The following is a 17,426-nucleotide window of genomic DNA, read 5'->3' as shown; positions in this document are numbered from 1 at the left end:
TTCCAGTCCCTCCCAGGCATTCTCAGTCCAAACCTAGGGGCAACAGGCCACCAAGACTACAGTCTCAGGGTATGCAGAGATCCAAACAATGGAGTACTGTCTCCTCTAAAACAGGGAGTGGTAAGCCACCACCTTATGGAAAAAGTTCACAATGACTTGTCTATCTTCCTTCCCAGCATAGCCCAAGTACTTGCACTCCTAGGAGGAAAACTCACCCTACATGCACAAAACTGGATGTCCATTACCCAGGACCAGTGGGTCCTAAACATTGTATCCCAGGGATACAGATTCTACTTCCACTCACTGCTAACCTCACGCGGGTTGCCAGACCTTCCTCCAAACCAGTGGGTAGAGGCTTAAAAGCAAGTACCGTCTCTTCTCAGTATCAGGGCTATTCAACATGTGCCTGTAGAGCAAAAGGGACAGGGTTTCTACTCCGGACTATTCCTGGTGCCCAGAAAGGAAAGCTCTTGGCGCCCTATCCTAGATCTGTCAATTCTCAACACCTTCCTGGTGGTCCCAAATTTCAGAATGTCAGCTCTGCAACAGCTTCTTCCTATGCTAGCCAATGGTGCCTGGCTAGTCACCCTAGACTTAAAAGAAGCTTATCTGCACATCCCCATAAGGGAAGCTTGCAGGAAATGTCTACGTTTCAGGGCAGGCTCTTTGCACTATCAGTTCTCTGCACTTCCCTTTGGCTTTTATCTATTGCGCCCACAGTATTTACAAAGTGCCTGCCTCCAGCCATTGCATACTGCAGGCACAGAAATATTCAAATTTACCCATACTTGGACGATTGCCTGATTCAGGCGGACAGTCAGGAATTGTTACTTCAGCCGCTGGCATTGGTAAAGAGATTTCTAACTTCGCTGGGGTACACCATCAACGAAAAGAAATCACAACTCTTGGCCAACCAAAAGATTGTATTCCTGGGAGCAAGCTTGAACACAACTTCCCAGATGGCATTCCTCACTCCAGAAAAACAGACTTATTTGACAAACTACTTCAAACTAATGGCCACCAAAACCCAGCTATCTGCACGAAAAATACTGCAAGCCCTAGGGTTCATGGCCTCATCTATTCTACTAATTCCATATGCAAGACTGCATATGAGGAAACTTCAGTGGTACTTAAAAAGTCTCTGGTGTCAACATTCTCAGGACCTGGAAACACTGATTCCTATCATTTCTTGTCTAAAGGCAGAGTTCCTTTGGTGTCAGAGGCATGCAACCACAACAAGGGACTTCCTTTCACTCAACCCCTCGCCGCCCAAACCCTGACAACAGACACATCAGAATATGCTTGTGGGGCTCACATGGTAGGCAAATGCATTCAAGGCAAATGGAGCCCAGAACAAATTTCCCTGCATATCAATGAAAAAGAAATGTTAGCTGTACAGAATGCTCTCACAGCCTTCAAATACCTTATCCTTCCAGGACAACTCCTGATAAAGACAGACAGCACCACAGTTATGTTGTACATAAACAAGCAGGGGGAACTCATTCCTACCCTCTCTGTAGGTTAGCCATGGCCCTGTGGAACACAGCCCTGAGCAACCAAGTGCACCTGCAAGCTCATTTCCTGCCAGACAAACAGAATTCACTGGCAGGCGACTTAAGCAGAAATCTACTGGGCCCACACCGAGTGGAAGCTGGAACCCAACTCATTCAAACTTCTAATCTGCAGGTGGGGGACTCCAGAGGTGGACCTGTTTGCCTCCTCTCAAAACCATCAATTGAGCAAATTTTGCACCAGAAATCCCCACAGCCAAGCGTGGAAAGTGGATGCTCTATCCTATACATGGGAAAACCTCTCAATTTATACCTTTCCCCCTCTGCCTCTCCTCTCAACATTGCTACTCAAGATCAAACAGGACAGGCCAAGGACGATCCTTATTGCCCCAGACGGGTCATGCCAGCACTGGTACCCACTCCAACGCAGTCTGACAGCAGTGGCACCCTGGTACCTACATCAGACCCCCCCCCCCCTGCTGTCCCAGCAGGAGGGACAGATTTTGCATCCACAACTGCAAACCTTGAACCTTGCAGCCTGGCTTATCCCCAGAATAAACCACCAACCCTCTGCAAACAGGTGCTGGACATCATCCTTGAGGCCAGAAGGCCTAGTACTAGGAAATCCTATTCAGAAAAGTGGAAAATATATTGTTCTTGGAGCCAGTCTCAAGGAAAGGACACAGCTGTCCCCTCCTTACCTCAAATCCTATATTACCTAGCAGAGCTACTGCCCAAAGGCCTATCCTTCTCATCAGTTAAAATTCATGCCTCTGCCATCTCAGCTCACTACAATACTGAGCCACCTCTATTTTCTCACCCTCTCATCAAACAATTCCTGAGGGGAGCTAACAATTTAAGGCCTCCGAGGAGAGCTCCCACCCCTGCCTGGGACCTTAACTTTGTACTAGATAAGCTCACGCTCTCCCCTTTTGAGCCTGCTGCTACAGCAGAGTTAAAATTCCTCTCTTGGAAAACAGCCTTACTTCTGGCCATCACTTCAGCAAGGAGAGTGTCTGAGTTACAGGCACTAATGGCTGTGGAACCCTTCATTATTTTCCATGCAGACAGGGTTTCCCTCAGGACTAATCCATCATTTATGCCCAAGGTGGCATCCAGTGTTGCTTTAAATCAATCCATCCATTTACCAGCCTTTTTCCCTCATCCTCAGAATAAAGGGGAATGGATTCTGCACTCCTTGTACGTGCACAGACAGCTCCGGTTTACCTTGACAGAACTAATCCTTTTAGAAAATCTGACCAGCTGCTAGTCAGGTTCGCTACAGGAGCAGAGGGCAAGGCCATTTCAAAGCAAACCATTTCCAAATGGATAGCACATTGCATCACTTTCTGCTGCAAACACCATGGAAAACCTACCCCACGGGGTATCAAAACTCATTCCACTAGGGCTACCTCAACCTCTACAGGATTCTTCAGGGGAGTCCCTACCAGGGACATCTTGGAAGCTGCAACCTGGAGTTCTGTACACACCTTTACCAAGCATTACCACATACCTATTTTTTCTAAATCCAGAGCTGGATTTGCCACAGCAGTCTTATAGGGCCTGTTAGCCAGCCCCAATACTTACTGACTGCCTTCACCCTTCCTCAGCTTTGGGAATCAACCCAAGTGTGATGACTGCAACAGTGAAACACGAAGAACATAGTACAGTTGTGTACACTTACCATAAATGTAGATGTTCGAGTGTATTCACTGTTGCAGTCCTGGTTACCCTCCCTCCAGCCCCCTGTCTTTTCTCTTCTTTCCACCTATCCTCTTTTTGGCCATATCTTATGGAAATGGTATTTACTTTTTGCTGGAGGTGTTCCACACCATGTAATTGCTTCCTATTTTGAGGGCTCCTGACATATGGGACAAGAAAAACTGATGTAATGGCGTCGGCTGCATGTTTTATACCCCTGACGACCTGACGTCATGGAAGAGGTGACAGCATCTGACGCAGAAATCCCAAGACTCTGGTATTCGGGCCAGCTGGGAATACCTGCAGGCAGATAACCCAAATGTGATGACTGCAGCAGTGAATACACTCGAACATCTACATTTATGGTAAGTGTACACAACTGTACTTTATGCTTCTACTTACATAGAATACACTCGAACATCTACATTTATGGTAAGTGTACACAACTGTACTTTATGCTTCTACTTACATAGGACAAAGGACTTCAGGAAATCTGATCAGCTGTTTGTGTCATTTTCAGAAGCAAAGAAAGGCGGCCCTGTATCGAAAGTCACACTTTCAAAATGGCTCTCATATTGTATTACCTTTATATATAATTCTAATAACAAAGTTCTCCCTTTAAAGTCAAAGGTCATTCTACAAGAGCCATGGCAACCTCTTCTGCCTTTAGAGCTAAACTGCCACTTGATAAAATTTGTGCTGCTGCGACTTGGGCAACTCCTCATACCTTTATCATTCATTACAAAGTAGATTTGGCCTCCAGGGACAAGGCCTCCTTTGGGTCCACTGTCCTGAAAAATATACTCCCATGAGCCACCCAAGAAATATGGTGCTAGGGATGCTGTCTCAACCAGTAAGAAAGAAGGCGAGATAGGACAACATAACATAAAGAAGTTATGTACTCACCATAATTTTCCATGTTTGTTGTCCATCTTGCCTTCATTCTTACATCCCACCCTCCTTCCCCCTACCTATGGCTCCTGGAGAACAAAGAGGACAGAGGTTCTTTCTTTGGCATGTGTGTCTGTGACGACCTTCTCTGTCTTCATAAGATGTATTGAAAGTACATTGGGTAACTACGGTTATCAGCAAACAAGATCTGGGGAGCTTCACTAGAGCATGATGGGATAGGGATACAGCCACGAGCCAGTGGTAGACCTCGAGCTTTAGTATGCAGCTGAGTTGGAACCGAGGACCGGTTCTAAAACCAACCAGTAAGAATGAAGGCAAGATGGACAACAAATATGGAACATTATGGTGAGTACATAACTTCTTTTTTCTTTTACTCTATAGTTGCTTTGCTTGCCCAGCTCCTCTCTAGGCTCTTTCTTGAACATTTTAGTGTTTTCTGTCTTAATACCATCATTAGTAGTACGTCCTTTTTTCTTTCCCTCTATTTACCTTTTTTGGTAAATCTTTTGTACCATTGTTGTACATTTTCTTTCACTTTATCTTTCCCTGTAGTTAATGGTAGCCCTTCTGTACCATTGTTGGTACGTCCCTTTTTTCCCCATTTAAAAAAAAAGCTTAAAACTTAGCGTTTCCTATTTCTTCCTGTCTGTAAGTGTGTTTGTGTGTGTGTGATATGGCAGAAAAGACAAAGGGAACTTCTGGATGCAAAAGATGCCAGAAGTGCAATTGAAAACTACCAAATTCAGATGGAAATTCTCTGTGTGTCTACTGCTTGGGCCCAGTGCATGTTCAAGAAGACTGAGCTATTTGTCACAGCTTCAGCACCGGACCTTTGTAGAACATAAAAATAAGCTGATTTTGAAAGGCATATAATTGGATTTAGATGAGGCCGTATCTGTTTCATCTAAATCCAAAATTGGCATTAGCGCTCCTTCCTCTTCTTCCATGTCTTCCAAGTAGGAGGAATCTAAGAAGAGGAGCCAATCAGTTCTATTAGTTTCGAGAGCACCACCTACTAAGATGGCTACAACCTCCCCGGTTCCCACAGTTTCTGCAGAACCAAACTGGAATCTTCTCCAAGCCTCAATGTTGGTTTCTGCACAAACTGTTTCGACACCTTCAGTTGCCAAGGACAAGACTACAGCAAAACTTCTGTCCCCAGTTCCATCTGTTTCAGAACTGAGGGAGTTTTCGTTTCAAGACAGGCCTAGGACAACATACTCCCTTTTAGCGGATAAACTTGGATAAACCCTGTCATTCTCTTCAGTCCGTTCCACCAAGAGCCTCTCAGAGTCTGATGTTTTTAGACTGATAGATCAGCTCCTGGGGTTTAGCTTCTTCATCGCTTCCTAGCTTCCCTAGCTCTGGAGCAATTCCCATAGTTGTTGTCCTCCTCTGACTCCAACTAAACCTTCAGAGTTGCCGGTGCCGACAGTCCCTGTTTCGACTGTCTCGGTGCCAATCAAATCTGCATCTCCAACATCGATAACTGCCCTGAGCTCTTTGGTTCTATCGAACTGGAGACCTCTTGGGGTCATGGCAGGTAAATTTGGAAAGGGAGGAATTATTTTGGCAGGTTAGGACAGGAGCGTACATTTATCCTGGCCTAAACGACGCAGTTTCTCTGTCCTGCATTCTCAAAATCATGGCCATGAGGAGATAACACATTTATTTGGTTTGGATAGTTAACCTTATGTACCATGGTATCTTCTCAGACTTCCTAATAAGCAAACTTATTGACCCATGACACAGTACGGTCACAACAGTTGTGGGCTGTGAATGGGTGAATGGATTAAGCTAAGGGTAGCTCAGGGTATTACTCTTACATTATTTGTAAATACATATGCCCTAACTAAGAAAGGTTAGGTGTGGGTGAATGTTCTTTTGGTTTTGCTGTGTTTAAAAAAAAGGGTGGGTTGCCCCCCCTCCTCCCTCCCTTGTATAGTTATAGGAGCTTGTGATCACTCTATCAAAAACACTGGTTTAAACAATTGTAATTTAAGCAGAAACAATTCTGTATTTCTAAAAGGGGTTGGATTACTGTATGTTACATCATTTAATTAACATGAAAAATAATTTTAACAACCTGTACTTAAAGATCATTTTTAAAGGATGTTTTTAAATAATGTGTTTTTAAGAATAGTGTTTTACTAATACACAAAAAATTGTTTTTATTTGTAATGCACACAAATGGTTAAAAGGAATTTATTTAATTGAAGATGGAAATCAATTAAACTGTGATTAACTGGGAGGGACAAGTGTATTTAAACTCCCTATTCCTTTTTAGTAACTGTTTTGTCTGAGGAAGGTGGGTTATTAACCTACCGAAAGTTCTTGTTTAATAAAGTGCTAACATAACAGCTTTTACAGCTATCGCTTGACTACTGGATTTATTCTACTACGCCTGCTGCAGCTTCCATCGAGGTTTTTATTTTAATAGTTTGTCTGGCAGTTTTCGTGTATTGTTGGTACGTCCCTTTTTTCCCCATTTAAAAAAAAAGCTTAAAACTTAGCGTTTCCTATTTCTTCCTGTCTGTAAGTGTGTTTGTGTGTGTGTGATATGGCAGAAAAGACAAAGGGAACTTCTGGATGCAAAAGATGCCAGAAGTGCAATTGAAAACTACCAAATTCAGATGGAAATTCTCTGTGTGTCTACTGCTTGGGCCCAGTGCATGTTCAAGAAGACTGAGCTATTTGTCACAGCTTCAGCACCGGACCTTTGTAGAACATAAAAATAAGCTGATTTTGAAAGGCTTATAATTGGATTTAGATGAGGCCGTATCTGTTTCATCTAAATCCAAAATTGGCATTAGCGCTCCTTCCTCTTCTTCCATGTCTTCCAAGTAGGAGGAATCTAAGAAGAGGAGCCAATCAGTTCTATTAGTTTCGAGAGCACCACCTACTAAGATGGCTACAACCTCCCCGGTTCCCACAGTTTCTGCAGAACCAAACTGGAATCTTCTCCAAGCCTCAATGTTGGTTTCTGCACAAACTGTTTCGACACCTTCAGTTGCCAAGGACAAGACTACAGCAAAACTTCTGTCCCCAGTTCCATCTGTTTCAGAACTGAGGGAGTTTTCGTTTCAAGACAGGCCTAGGACAACATACTCCCTTTTAGTGGATAAACTTGGATAAACCCTGTCATTCTCTTCAGTCCATTCCACCAAGAGCCTCTAAGAGTCTGATGTTTTTAGACTGATAGATCAGCTCCTGGGGTTTAGCTTCTTCATCGCTTCCTAGCTTCCCTAGCTCTGGAGCCATTCCCATAGTTGTTGTCCTCCTCTGACTCCAACTAAACCTTCAGAGTTGCCGGTGCCGACAGTCCCTGTTTCGACTGTCTCGGTGCCAATCAAATCTGCATCTCCAACATCGATAACTGCCCTGAGCTCTTTGGTTCTATCGAACTGGAGACCTCTTGGGGTCATAACTTTGTTTTCTGTTCCATGGAGCGTGGTTCTACTCCAGTGTTGTTGGAGACGTCCATGCTCCTCAGAGCTTCAGCACACGTGAGCAAGACACTGGCTTCGACTTCAGAGGCAGCTTCCTTGGTGCAGGATGGGACCACAGTTTTGAAGGAGTCTGTTTCGATTACAGACTCCCATTCCTCTATGGGGGGGCTGCACTGTGGGCTCACAGTCAGTTCCAGTTTTGTTGGACCAACAACCCTGCCCTACCCGTCGCCCAGAGCTTCCTCCAGACTCTACCCTTGAACAGTGGGCATAGAAACCTCAGGATCCAACTTTGGTGGTCATGTCCTCTTCAGACACCTGTGTGGCCCATCCCACTGAGGCGATACCTCTGAAGAGGAAGTGCAAGAGGAAGCACTTAGACTCTCCTGAAGAGTCTTGCACAGAAGATACCAATTTTGATGAAGGAGAAGGTTCCCCAAAGTCACCACCGGAAAATGTCTCCTTTGGTGACTTACTAGAGATCCTGAAACAGAGGGGTGGCTGGACTTTCTTTCAACCTTTTTCAGAGAAATTGGTATACCTGGAGGCTTTCCATGCCCGACCATCTATCTCTTGGAACTCTCCACCCGCTGATGATCTGATAAAGTTGATTGTGCAGTGGGCTTGGAAGATGCCTGACTCCGAGACAATTCCTGAGAGACCAGACTGCATTTTGTCAGCTCCTCAGGATCAGCAGCATTGGGCTAAAGGAATACCAGTAGATGCTATGGTGGTAGCGCCAACCACCAAATAGGAACTTGCTGAGGAAAGTCCTTCTATCTATCCTCCTAATAAAGACTCTAGGATGATAGATTTTGGAAGCATGTTTACGCTTCATCGACCTTCAAGCTCAGGTCCTTGAACTTCATGAAACATTTCACAAAACTTCAGAGGGATCTGATAAAAGAGCTGTCCGATACTCTAAAAGGAGCAGTAGCTGAAGGGGTCCAGGGCAAAGTAGCTTCCCAGCTGGCAACCCCTGATTCGATATACAATTCGTCCATGAGGCTCATTGCGCATGCAGCCGAAGGGACAACTAGTGCAGCAGGTTCTGGCATAGGCATCAGGAGACATGCCTGGATGTGCTTATGTTAATTTGCAGTGCCATTTAAGTCTTCTTTTGTCAACGCTCCATTGTACAAAACATCCCTTTTTGGCCCCAAGGTTAAAGACCCTGGCCAGATGTGAGAAGGATGGAATGACCCTTTCTGCTGTGGGCATATGCTTTTCTACTCCTCAACAGTTTTACTCCAGGCACCAGAGAAGTGGGAAGATCTAGTTAAAAAAATCCCAAGGACCTTTCCAAGACTCACGTGGCAATGACTCTCCCGGGGGCAGGGGGGAGTTACAATGGAAGACGCTATCCTCGAGGCAGAGTTGGCCTGCAAAATCAGGATTTCAGTAATTCCTTCTCAGGTAACTCCTTTCAGTACTCCTGAACAGAGGCACAATTGCCATCCTCAGGAAGCAGTAGGGGGACAATTATCCCTGCATCAACCTGCCTGGCAAAGGATAACAACAGACAATTGGGTGCAGACGGTTATAACCAGAGGATACAATATCCCATTTACAAAAAAACCCAAACAGTCCAAAAGAATTCTAAGTGTTCCACCCAGTCACCGGGATGCAGAAGTCTTAGAGATTCAAAAACTGCTCTACAAGAGTCATTCAAGCAGTCCCACAAGACCAGATAGGATCCAGAGTTTACTCAAGATTCTTTTAGTACCTAAGAAAAGAGTGTACTGGAGACCAATTCTGGACCTCAGTTTTTTGAACAAGTCATTTCATCAAACCAAATTCCAGATAGTTACTGTTCAGTCTATACTTCCATTGTTAGGAAAAGACGATTGGATGTGCTCAATAAGTCTTCAAGATGTGTATTACCACATAAAAATGGACAAGCACTTCAGACGATTCCTGCACTTCCAGCTGTGAGCCAGTCATTACCAGTTCAGAGCCCTACCCTTTGATCTCATCACAGCCTCCAGGGTGTTCACCAAATGCATGGTAGTGGTAGCAGCTCACTTCAGACTGCAAGAATTCTGCGTGTTTCCATATTTAGATGACTGGATCATTATCGCTCCCACCAGGTATCTATCTATTGTTACAGGTAAGAGACTGCATTCTTCAAACTTGTTCCTCGCTGGGGATCACTGTAAACTACAGGAAATCCCATCTAGAACCAACACAGCAGTTTGAATTCATAGGGGCAATGCTAAACATAAGCACCGGCATTGCATCTTTTCCCCCAGAAAGTCTTCAAAGAATAAAATCGTAAGTCAATCAAGTTTTTCTCAGCAATAAGGTGACTGCAGAACTGCTGCTACAGACTCTAGGATCAATGTCAGGCTCCATTGTTTTAGTTCCCCTTGCCAGGTATCACATGCGGATTCTTCAGTGGCTTTTGGTGTCCCAGTGGTCCTTACTGATCATAACCAGTGTCCCATGTGGTAATGATCTCCAGTTTATATAACAAAGACCTCAGTTGGTGGCTTCACTCCAATAAAATTTTATTAAGGCAGATCCTTTGTCCATCTTCAGCCCCAAGCTATAGTGACCACGGACATGTCCCAGATAGGGTGGGGGGTATTATCTGGGAAAGACCGTCGAGGACACTTGGTCCAAGCTGGAGGTCAGTTTGCATATCAGTGTTCCAGAGATGAGGGCAGTGCTCTTAACATTGTGAACATTCCAAGAAACCCCCCCCTTGGGAACAATTGCGATTCAAACAGACAACATGTCAATAGATTGGTACATTAACAAGCAAGGGGGAACAGATCTTACCCTCTTTGTCAAGAAGCACTCAGGGTATGGCAGTGGGTGATTTCATTCCATGGCTGTCTAATTGCAAGGCATATTCCCAGGTTCTCCAATGTGATTGCAGACAAATTGAGCAGGAGTGTTCTAATATCTCACGAATGGTCTCTCAATCCTTTTGCGGCAGAAAGGATATTCCACTATTGGGGCCAGCCCTACTATGATCTCTTTGCATCCCCTCTGAACAACAAGTGCAACAGCTACTTTGCCCTGATCCCCACTCTGGGACAGTCACGGAGAGAGGCTTTCCTTCACAATTGCCCCCCCTCCCCCCCCAGGTCTATTGTACGCTTTCCCCCGATTCTTCTTATGTTCCAGTTTCTGAAGAAAGCCATCAGGTCGAAGAACAGGATAATTCTCATTGCCCCATTCTGGGCTCGACAGATATGTTTTCCCTTTCTTTGGCCTCTCTTAGTGCAGAGACCTTGGATCCTGGACCCAGCTCCAGACCTCCTGTCCCATCCAGGAGGTTCATCTGAATCTTCAAAATCTAAAGCTCACTGTGTGGCTTCTGCAGTTCCAGTAATTGCCAGGCATAATAGTCTCACTGCCTCAGTTCAGCCAGTTGTTCTAGCCTCCCATAAACCTTCAAGTAGATGATTGTACATTAGCAAATTGCAAACATTTTCAAAATGGGCTACCTTGACCCATATTCTGCACCAATTGATAGGGTATTGGAGTTTTTAGCATCATTTTTCAATGCAGGAACGTCCTCCTCAACCATACAAGTACATTTAGCCACAATTTTGAATTTTCATAATGGTCTAAAAATGATACAGTTATAATGTCCCACAAACGTTGCAAAGCCTTTCTAGAAGGAATGAAGATGATGCTCAGACCCCCATTCAAAGAACCATCTTCACCTTTGGGCTTGAATCTGGTGTTACAGTCTCTAATTCCCCATATGAACCATTCTTAAGTTGCAATTTGAAATATTTATCACGGAAGACCTTATTTTACTTGCTGTTATTTCTGCTAGGAGAGTATCTGCAGTGCAAGCCTCCTTACCTAATCTTTCGTAAGGACAAGGTGTCCTTGTGTACAAATCCCTCCTTTATACCAAAAATAGTGTCTAAGACTAATATCAACCAGGCTCTGCAACTTCCCATATTTTTCCCCAAATTTTCCAACAAGGGTGAATATTGTCTGCATTTGCTAGATATTCATAGACAATTACGTTTCTACCTTCATGGAATGAAAAAATTCAAAGCATCTGATCAGTTGTTTTATTTTCTTCTGCTACTCTGGGCAAACCAGTTTCTAAGGTTACTCTAGCTAAATGGCTCAAGGACTGTATAACCTTCATTTATAGCAAAAGGAAGGAAGGTGCAACTACCAGGGCCTGTGAAAGCACATTCAACGAGGGGAAATGGCTGCTCCTGCAGTCTTTCATGCCAGAGCGTCTGTAGACGATATCTGTACAGCGGCTACTTGGGCATCCCCCGCATACTTTTATTACTCATTACAAGATGGATCTGATCTCTACGGGACAAGCATCATTTGGCTCGATGTGCTCTGGAATATACTTCTGTGCGACCTCTAAAGGTTTAGTTAGTTGGGGACTCTGTCCTACAGTCAAGGATTCAGTGAAGATTGATAACATCAGATAAAGAAGTTATATCTTACCATAACGTTCCATCTGTGTTGTCAATCATCACTTATCCTTGACATCCCTACCCTCCTTCCCCCTCCCTTTCGGGCTTCTTGGTGGACTGGATCTATCCCAATAGATTGGGTTTTTCCTTTTCTGAATACAGATATGGTGTCTGACCTGTTATTACTGTCTGTCACTGTCTTGTGCAAACTTGATCTGAAGTAATCCTGAGAGGAGCATTATAGATAAAGGCTAAGCTCAAGAGTTTTTGGAAGGTGCGAGCTGGAATAATATCTAGGTTGTTTCCAAGATGTAGAACTGAACCCACAGTCAGGGATAGGTGAAGATCCACAACACAGATGGAATGTTATGGTAAGAAAGTACCTTGGGTACACACTGTTGTCTCCCATTTTTAACATTTGTGTGGTGGTATGATTGCAGCTTTATTAATATATGTCTTGTTTGCTTTCTTGTTGCCAGGTTTGTTGTAAAATGCATGATGTACCTATTCAATTAACAAAGACTGGTGTGGAATACCAGTAACTGTGGTGGTGGTGCTGCCGTAGCGTTGTCGCCTCACAGTTAGACGTTGCCCGTTCGATTCTCAGTTAGAGCATCTTCTGTGTGGCGACATGCGTGAATGGGTGTTCCTTCGTTGAAGGTTGTGCGTTAGGCCCAGCAAGCCAGTATGTAAAAATCTACTGCCAATCATTAGCGGACCGGAGTTCCGCTGTGGCGACCCCTAATTGGGAAAAGCCGAAAGACACAAACAAAGTGTGGAATACCAGTCTAGCTGCTTATTTACACACACACACACACACACACACACACACACACACACACACACACACACAATTAATAGTTTGTTTCTTCCATTTTCTCTGATACAGCAGAACATCTCTGGGTTTCTCTGTGCAGTCTTTCTTCTATTGCTTTTATTTTTTGAAACGGATCTTGAGATACCTCATGTTCATCCAACCTTTTCTTCATTTCAGTCTCTGATTTTGTTGCAGCTTCATCAGTTCATCTGAATAGCTAGTTAAACCTTATTTTTTCAGCCTTTTGTTATTTGCAGTGATATATTCTTCAGTGTTTTATTTATTTTAAGCACCACTGAGTACATATGATTTATTTTTTTCTCTCTAAATTAATGGAAACCATACTGAGCACTAAAGCTGAAACTTGAATTGCATTTTGCAGAACAGCTGCATGATTTTTTTTTTGCAAGCAGAGATTTCTGTTTTTTCTTTTCTGGTTGATTTTTTTGTCAGGTCCTCCACATTTCTTATTTTAACCAAAGTGATAGGGCCCTTTTTTCAGAGTCTTTGGTTTCATGTTGGGAGAGCTCAAATCAGTGTTCTTTGTGTGCAGCCATCTTAGAAGTCCCCACAGGCACTAATGCTGTCAGAAGGAAAGAATTTCAAATTTTTGTCTAGATTTCATGCCTCCAGTATGAGTGTTAACCCTGGTGCCATGTCTTTAGTGTGCACTACTTATTTTGTCACAAGGTTGATAAAAGCTGTAAAGAATAAATAATGTTAAGTCAGTGGTGGCTTGTGACTTCAAATCAAAGGGGGGGCTGCAGAAGACAGGTGAATTTGTGGGGTCAATGGGAAGTGGTGTGGCCAACTGGAAAGGGGAGGGGCTATGCTCAAAACTACAAAAACTGTAACTTTAATTAAATACACTGCCCTGGGTGCCAAACCGTCATTATGAGAGTCCAATCAAGACAAAATAAAGTGTAGAAGAAAAAAATATTTCAGTGCATTGGCTGCATGACAGCTTACTTAATAGCTAGATGGAAACAAAAAGAGTGTGAGGCATAAAAAAATAAATTACTTTTTAATATATTACTGGAATGTCAGTCAAAATCAAGTACAAGAAAAACGAGCAGCACTCAACTCAAACCACTTCTCCTTGCACTACAGTTCTAATTATAATTTATATTCAGCTTTATTAAAGTACCAAGTAACATGCTGAAAGTAGCGATCTGTGTGATACCCCCACTTGTAAAAATGTTTCTTATCCAAAAAAGACTGCTGCCTGACCAACTATCTACTTGTTTCATGGGGAAAACGTGATCAAAATAAAAAATGAACAGCAAACAAGAAACAAGATCAAGATACATTGTTTAAAGGATTACTGTACAGGTAATGGACCACATATTGTTGTATAAACTGAGACAATTGATAGAATAACAGGTCTTGCTTTAGCATGCATTTTTCTGAAGGTTATGAAGTCTGAAACTAAGTGTATGTCATTATTTAGTGACTTAATTCCTAAATTATTTGCCAAAAAAACACACATTTTATGAGGAACAAACCAAAAATAAGAAGCAAAAATCTATTCATTCTGTGAAAATCTGGACAATTGAGAGGTATAGTTCAGTCAGGTCTGTCTTTGAGTTTACCGCCCTGCCCCCTCATAAAATCATAGTCGAATGGAGCCTCCCCCTTGCAGCCATTCCAATGAACCATTATTTGGCTATTTCACCCCATTTACCATAAACACTAATATGCATACCGCTTTACTTCTGCAATGATTTGGACTTCATTTGAAAGTTTTTTTTTTTTGCATTTTACAGCACAAACACTAAGACATCTGCTAAATAAAGCAATGCAATCTCACAATGAAAACAGACTTGGCATTAAAACTTCTCTGCCCTTGAAACTCACATTCATTGAAATGGCATTGAAACCCACATTCAAAGAAAATACATTTTGCCAGTGGCAGATAATTAACAACTTTGGGCTGTTTTCAAATCATAGGCCCCTTGGACACGAAAGATACACACGTGGTCTTTGATATACCTTCCTGATTGTATATTCCTTGTACAATATAGTACAGTTGTTAGAGGGTGTTTGAAATTTGTTTTGAACATTTTTCCAGTAAACAATGAAACAAAATCCATGCACCAATAATGACAAAATTGCCCAATTCAGAACATTTTTCCAGTAAACAATGAAACAAAATGCATGCACCAATAACGACAAAACTGCCCAATTCAGAACATTTCTATCATAAAAGTCTACACAAACTTCTACAGTCCACCAGTATCAGTAAATATGCACAATCTCGGAAGAAGTAAAAGTCATCTAAATAATTCCACATTAAAGAAATCTGTAACTAATGAAGAGGTTGCTGCTAGCAAGCAACTTTATATTTCATTGTTTCATCTACAAATAAAGTGCCTGTTGCCCTTGAGGAATAAATTGCCTAAGTTTCATTAAAAAAACGATAAGCTAGTAATATTGCAATAAGGAATGGTGGCAAACTGATAACAGGTTCATAGTTACTAGGTATCTTCACTAAAAAGGACTGCAGCATCCACCCCCTTTACAATACAGTACAGTATCAGCAATGCATCTACCTACTGTGGGAGTAGAACCCACAGCCTTCTGCATCAAAAGCAAGTACATTACCTGTTGTGTTATTAACAACGCAAGCAGACTTGGCATAAGCATCACTAAACTGTTGTTCCCCTGCAGCTCTCAGCTTCTTGTAAAATCTACTTGACACTCAGCTGCATCTCTGAACTTTGCAGCACAAGAAATCTGGAAAAATCCAAAATTTAGGGGGGAGGGGCAAAAGACCAAAAAACAGGGACACATTTTAAACATTGCTTGTATAATGTTGGAAAGTTGTTAGAATAAAATGCTTTGTTACCACTATACATTTCACTGCCAAGTATTGAACCCAGGACACTGTGCAAAACAGTCAGAGTAACATACCACTATGCCAAATCATGTTTTAAGAAAGAAAGGAAGACTGAAACTTAAATGGCTACCATTTAGTGAATTTAGTTCTCACCATAGCTGTCAACATCTTAGCATAAAACACCTGAACAAAGCCAATAATGGGGGAATACAGCCCCCAAACATATTCATTGAATGCAGTTATCACCATAGCTCTCAACCTTGGCACAAAAAACCTGGACGAAGCCAATAATGGGGGAATACAGTCCAAAAATATGGACAAATATCCTCTGAAGACACCAGAGCAAACACACACAAATACAGAGAGGACATGCAGACTCCAAACAGAAGGCACCCCAGTCAAGAATCAAAATATACAACCTGTAGCTGTCCAGCAACAATGCTACCACTGCATCACTGGCTGTGTTAAGTAACAAAAATAACAGAAACCACAGATTTTATGAGGAACAGAACAGAAGAAATATGAGGCAAAAATCTGCAAATATTTTACGAATGGTGGTGGGTAGAGAATTCAGGCTCTTGCCAGTTGGGCCCAATGTACAGGGTTCAAACCTTATTCTCTACCCTCCACCATCTATCAGGCTCTTCTGTGTTTCTCCACAAGATGTGAGTAGGCTGGAGCCTGTAGGTGATGCAGTCCAGTGTGCTTCCAGTCTGTATGATCATCACCATACAGACCTCTGAGCTGGCAGGGCAGAGTTCCCTATCCAGACTGCTTAACTGAGCAGTCTGGAGTTCAAGAAGTAATCATGCATGTGTGTGTGGAGTTCTGGACTGCCTAACATAGCAGTCAGGAACTCAGCACACGTGTGAGTTCTGAGACTCTCATGAATTTTTATTTATTTTGTTTTCATTTTCTGCAGTGGGGGGACGCAATTATTTTTCTTTTTACAGGTGGGGGAGCTGCATTCCTATAACACGAGCCGCCCCTGTGTTAAGTAAATAAAAACATTTTTAGTCCAATATATTCTTAATATAAAAGAAGAAACTTCAGTCACATAAAGGGCTACAGAATACCACATATGCAAAGGTCGCCTTTATTCCTGATTTCATTGTTGTGATTCATTGTAAATATAATACATTAGCCATCTAAATATACATTTACACCAAGAATGTTTGTTTGCAGGACTTACCATAAGGTACAGAGCTACAATGTGACGTTTTTCTTGCTGTCCCTCCCAAGGACAAAATAGTAATTAAAAATGTAGTAACTGAGAAAAACATCTCATCTGATAATGAAATATTAGCTGTTCAAACATGGATCACTGTTGCAGTAGCCCATGATATGTGAGTTCTATCCCTCTGCACCAGCCAAATTTCCAAAGCTTTAGGCTCCCTCAACATCCTTCAGCTGCCAGGAACATGTGAGGTGTTTCATATAAAAGGCAAGTGAAAAACTTAAAAATCTTAAGAGCTTTTTTGCCACCAAAGTAAGCACTTCTTCGGCAAGCCCCATTTATCCTGTTAGTTGGCTAATGATCTCCAAGCTGGGCAGATAAGTCCCTGTTGGGGGACTGTCTTTCTACTATTTATTGTATTTTGTCATAAATGTGTGTATTTTATGTGAGAAAACTGTATCTTGCCTGAGAAAACAAAGAGAGGGTGGCTGTCATTTTATGAGAACAGAAAAGATAGATTAGTGTTTCATAAACTTTTTGTGAGGAAAAAGCTTATTCTTTGATTAAAAACCTAAACTGTTGTGAACTCTGGTGTGTTTGGGAAAGGA

The 17,426-nt window shown here is 42.5% G+C and overlaps 1 protein-coding gene across 1 annotated transcript in view; it reads left to right on the top strand.

The window, feature by feature from the left end:
• NSD3 (nuclear receptor binding SET domain protein 3) overlaps positions 1-17,426 on the top strand; it is a 4,286,093-nt gene that overhangs the window by 4,050,813 nt on the left and 217,854 nt on the right. The gene's annotated exons all lie outside the window — the stretch shown is intronic.

This window comes from Protopterus annectens, chromosome 9.part0 (assembly GCF_019279795.1).
Source record: "Protopterus annectens isolate FY-2018-M chromosome 9.part0, PAN1.0, whole genome shotgun sequence".
Lineage (NCBI taxonomy): Eukaryota > Metazoa > Chordata > Ceratodontiformes > Protopteridae > Protopterus > Protopterus annectens.
The sequence above is the reverse complement of the archived record's forward strand: the minus strand, read 5'-3'. Positions and strand labels throughout refer to the sequence as shown.